The sequence below is a fragment of the Perissodus microlepis genome, chromosome 1, assembly GCF_051167445.1.
Source record: "Perissodus microlepis isolate ML-2025 ecotype Zambia chromosome 1, ASM5116744v1, whole genome shotgun sequence".
NCBI classification, from domain to species: domain Eukaryota; kingdom Metazoa; phylum Chordata; class Actinopteri; order Cichliformes; family Cichlidae; genus Perissodus; species Perissodus microlepis.
The window spans coordinates 28,437,729-28,442,992 of NC_140461.1; the positions used below are offsets into that span (position 1 = coordinate 28,437,729).

Sequence of the window (5,264 nt, forward strand, 5' to 3'; positions counted from 1 at the left end):
GCGCACAGTGTTGGAGTGTTGGAATTGGGACTGCCAGAACCATGCTCAAAATCAGCGCAAAAGACTGGGGCTGTAAGGGGCTGTATCGCGACCGATTGCGCCCAGACGCCAAGAGACGGTACTTTGAAAAAATTGCGTGCATCGGTAATGTGGACCCGTATGAAATAAGGAAGTGTAGTGGAAACCCAGACGACCACTGTGACCTCGTTGTGTGGACGCAGAGAGACCTTGCTGTGATACGCATCTTCCCTGATGTGGATTTCTGGGAACCGCGTTTAAACCAAGCACAAGACTTCTTTCTTAAAGTGTGCCTTCCTGAACTTGTTGGGAAATACTTCTCCAAACAACGTGCTGCTCTAAATAGCCTGTAATGTTTCATTTTGTGGTTCAAGATTAATGCCAGCTGTGTGTTGCCATGTAAATAGTTTGCATTTCATTTTTATGTACTTGCTAAGTACATGTGAACAGATCAAGAATAAAAAAAACAAACAAATATACTATTCTTTTCTGTTTTATTGAAACCACTTCACACAAAGTACAATTATTTACAATGAACTACACATGCAACACAACAGCTTTATGAATACTCAACAAGAGCAGGTTTCATTTTGCACTGGTTTGACAACCACACTGGGGCACATATTCACCAAAACACAGCAAACCTTAACAATCTTATCAAGCAGTGTTGTGTCTTCACCCTCACATGATATGAGTAATCGGATTGGCATTGTAGTATGTAGCATTTTGAACTTGTTGCGCAAACTACCTATTACTCGCTCAACATGAATTCTCAGGTGGGCAATTGCTCTCGTTTGTTCAAAGTCCCTTGCATCAAGTTGACAGTAGCCTTTTGTGAAAGCTGGAATCTTGACCTCCGCACACATCATTCCTACAGCATCTCTGATGTCAAAGCCTCTGTCAGCCAATACTACGTCCCCTGGTAACAGCTTTTGAAGAATGCCACATTTCTCTGTGATGTGTTTATCTGATGCACGCCCCCCCCCTCAGACGCATTAGTGTGAGTAAGAGCATTTGGAAACCTGTCAGTTTCTTCGATATTGGCAGGAAATCTTTGACAGTGTTGAAGAGGGACATTAAGACAGCATAACAATGTAGTCCAGTGTAATATCTTACTTTTTCAGTATCATCCTTTAAGAAATGTTCATTCAGCTCTGTCTTTTGCAACTGTGATTGAAGCAGTCTGTTCTCCTCCAACAGCCGGTTTATTTCTGCTCTGCCCTGTTCATTGCACACACAATCCTTCGTCTGCCCTTTAGCTTCCGTGACGCTGTCTGTCCGATCACCACTGTCCACATTTGCAGCTGGTACCTCAACCTCCACTTGTCCAACACAACTGCTGTCCACTGCCTCCATGACATTGTGATTTTGTTGTTGGTCTTCTGTCAGATCTTCATCGATCACTTCTGCACGGGGCACACCTTCAGACTCTGCAGCTGCATAACGAAAGCCTGTAAGATAAAATTAGACATAAGGTAAATGTACACCAATGTTCCAATGACAGGTGTGTGATTCATCTGGAAGTTATGTGCGGATTAGTGTACAGTGATAGCAATTTAGTATGTTTTTAGAGGGGGGGAGGGAGGGTTGTTTACCTCCGATGGGTGCTCTTTTTCGCTTCCGTTGCGTACGCCTTGAGTGCCGGTCCGAGTCTGATACAGGTATGTCGTCGTGCCCCATGTGCAGTGTTGGTGCCCAGTCTGGATTTGTTACATCCATTTCATATGCTGGTTTGCCTGCAATAATGCCAAATCATAAGCTACTCGGTCGACATGACGTGGTTCTGCAGCATCACACATTATCACGTTTTATCTCATTATCTATGACCTCAGCACATTGAAAATAACACTAAAAGCCTTTCAAGAGTGATATGAATTAATTTAGAACTCACCAGAAAGAAAATGCCGTGAGCAAACCAAAAAAAGCTGGGGATTGCAGAGAACTCGATATCCGCTCGTCTCACCGCTGCAATCCAAGCCTGACGTCTTTGTTTAGTAATATCGGATACATGGGATCCCTCACGTTGCCTCCAGGATGGAAAACGATGAAAAGAGAGCCCATTATCCAGCTTCTTGCCTTCACGATCGTGTGATCTAACGTTGCAACCGACAACACAACACGTACAATCCATAGCTGAAATGGTATCCTTTGGCTGGCCTACTGTCATGGCGGAAGGGGGCGTGGCCCACCTCCCGTGACGTCACGCTCCAAAGCCCTATATACACGGCAGTGAGTATGATCGAAGTGAGTTCTCTGGGGAGATAATAAGGTCTGCATTTGACCATTAAAAACTCCGCATTAGGTGAGCAGTGACTCTCAGTAGTAGTGGAGTTCATGCACCAAGCATATATATAAGCCTTATATCAGCCATATATATCATATATATAATATGACGCACTTTTTCGTAGAATTACAAAAGAGTGATTCCATTGTAGAGTTTCAGCCTTATTCGAATCTTCCAGACAGTAATGATTTTAGATTACCAGGAAATTGATTACATGCTGGGTGGAATAATAGATTGAATTCATTTTTGGCAAGCAATCATTTAACCCACATAGCAGACCAGTTTAGACCAGATCTGTAATCAAGTTGCTTCTGCTGGAATTTAATCAGCGCTAGTTCACTGGCACTGACAGCACAGTTTTACAGATGGAAACAAGATACAAGTTTCTACATATGAGATGAGATCTGATTGTTTGGACCACCTTTTCTAGCAAGAGATGACCTGTTTTGAGAACTAATGCTGACATTAAAACCCCAGTGGAAAACCCATGCTTTACCAGTAAAACAAAGCTTTTTCACTGCATGGAGTTTTATAGTTTTATACATGCAGCAAACTCACTTCTTCCGCATCACTGTACCATCTGAGCCTGTATGAATCAAAATTTTAAGAATTACCTTCCAAATTCAATTCAATTCAATTCAATTCAATTTTATTTATATAGCGCCAAATCACAACAAAAGTCGCCTCAAGACGCTTCATAGATACAGAGAAAAACCCAACAATCATATGACCCCTATGAGCAAGCACTTTGGCGACAGTGGGAAGGAAAAACTCCCTTTTAACAGGAAGAAACCTCCGGCAGAACCAGGCTCAGGGAGGGGCGGCCATCTGCTGCGACCGGTTGGGGTGAGAGAAGGAAGACAGGATAAAAGACATGCTGTGGAAGAGAGACAGAGGTTAATAACAGATATGATTCAATGCAGAGAGGTCTATTAATACATAGTGAGTGAGAAAGGTGACTGGAAAGGAAAAACTCAATGCATCATGGGAATCCCCCGGCAGCCTACGTCTATTGCAGCATAACTAAGGGAGGATTCAGGGTCACCTGGTCCAGCCCTAACTATATGCTTTAGCAAAAAGGAAAGTTTTAAGCCTAATCTTAAAAGTAGAGATAGTTTCTGTCTCCCGAATCCAAACTGGAAGCTGGTTCCACAGAAGAGGGGCCTGAAAACTGAAGGCTCTGCCTCCCATTCTACTTTTAAATACTCTAGGAACAACAAGTAGGCCTGCAGAGCGAGAGCGAAGTGCTCTAATAGGGTGATATTGTACTACAAGGTCATTAAGATAAGATGGGGCCTGATTATTTAAGACCTTGTATGTGAGGAGCAGGATTTTGAATTCAATTCTGGATTTAACAGGAAGCCAATGAAGGGAAGCCAAAACAGGAGAAATCTGCTCTCTCCTTCTAGTCCCTGTCAGTACTCTTGCTGCAGCATTTTGGATTAGCTGAAGGCTTTTCAGTGAGTTTTTTGGACATCCTGATAATAATGAATTACAGTAGTCCAGCCTGGAAGTAATAAATGCATGAACTAGTTTTTCAGCGTCACTCTGAGACAGGATATTTCTAATTTTAGAGATGTTGCGCAAATGGAAGAAAGCAGTCTTACATATTTGTTTAATATGTGCGTTGAAGGACATGTCCTGGTCAAAAATGACTCCAAGGTTCCTCACAGCGTTACTGGAGGCCAAGGTAATGCCATCCAGAGTATGAATCTGGTTAGATACCATATTTCTAAGATTTTCAGGGCCGAGTACAATAACCTCAGTTTTATCTGAATTAAGAAGCAGAAAGTTAGCGGCCATCCAGGTCTTTATGTCTTTAAGACATTCCTGCAGTTTAGCTAATTGGTGTGTGTTATCTGGCTTCATGGACAGATAGAGCTGGGTGTCATCTGCATAGCAGTGAAAATGTATGCTATGTCTTCTAATGATGCTGCCTAAGGGAAGCATGTATAATGTAAACAGAATTGGTCCTAGCACTGAACCCTGTGGAACTCCATAATTAACCTCAGTGTGTGAAGAGGACTCTCCATTTACATGCACAAATTGGAGTCTATTAGATAGATATGATACAAACCACTGCAGTGCAGTACCTGTAATACCTACAGCATGTTCTAATCGCTCTAATAGGATATTATGGTCGACAGTATCGAACGCTGCACTGAGGTCTAGCAGGACAAGCACAGAGATGAGTCCACTGTCAGAGGCCATAAGAAGATCATTTGTAACCTTCACTAAAGCTGTTTCTGTGCTGTGATGAGCTCTGAAACCTGACTGAAACTCTTCAAATAAACCATTCCTCTGCAGATGATCTGTTAGCTGTTTGACAACTACTCTTTCAAGGATTTTTGATATGAAAGGAAGGTTGGAGATTGGCCTATAATTAGCTAAGACTGCTGGGTCTAGAGATGGCTTTTTGAGTAAAGGTTTAACCACAGCCAGCTTGAAGGCCTGTGGTACATAGCCGACCATTAGAGATAGGTTGATCATATTTAAGATCGAAGAATTAATCAATGGCAGGACTTCTTTGAGCAGTTTTGTAGGAATGGGGTCTAAAAGACACGTTGATGGTTTGGAGGAAGTAATTATTGAAGTTAACTCAGAAAGATCAATTGGAGAAAAAGAGTCTAACTTAACATCAATGGTACTAAGAGTAGCTGTAGATAATATTACATCTGTGGGATGATTACTGGTAATTTTTTCTCTAATGATAAAAATTTTATTTGTGAAGAAGTTCATGAAGTCATTACTAGTTAACGTTAAAGGGATGGTTGGCTCAACAGAGCTCTGACTCTTTGTCAGCCTGGCTACAGTGCTGAAGAGAAACCTGGGGTTGTTCTTATTTTCTTCAATCAGTGATGAATAGTAAGATGTTCTGGCTTTGCGGAGGGCTTTCTTATAAAATGATGACACGGATATAATTTCCTCAAAATGAGCTGCCAGTAATGACTTTTGTAACAGT

At 41.9% G+C, this 5,264-nt stretch overlaps 1 long non-coding RNA gene across 1 annotated transcript; it reads right to left on the bottom strand.

Annotated features, from left to right (window-relative positions):
• Positions 1 to 498: 498 nt before the first annotated feature.
• Positions 499 to 2,863, bottom strand: LOC146394022 (uncharacterized). The gene is made up of 3 exons (XR_014800938.1): positions 1,910 to 2,863; positions 1,614 to 1,754; positions 499 to 1,469 (listed from the first exon to the last, which is right to left on the bottom strand). It is a non-coding gene; the product is annotated as an uncharacterized LOC146394022 (long non-coding RNA).
• Positions 2,864 to 5,264: the final 2,401 nt, after the last annotated feature.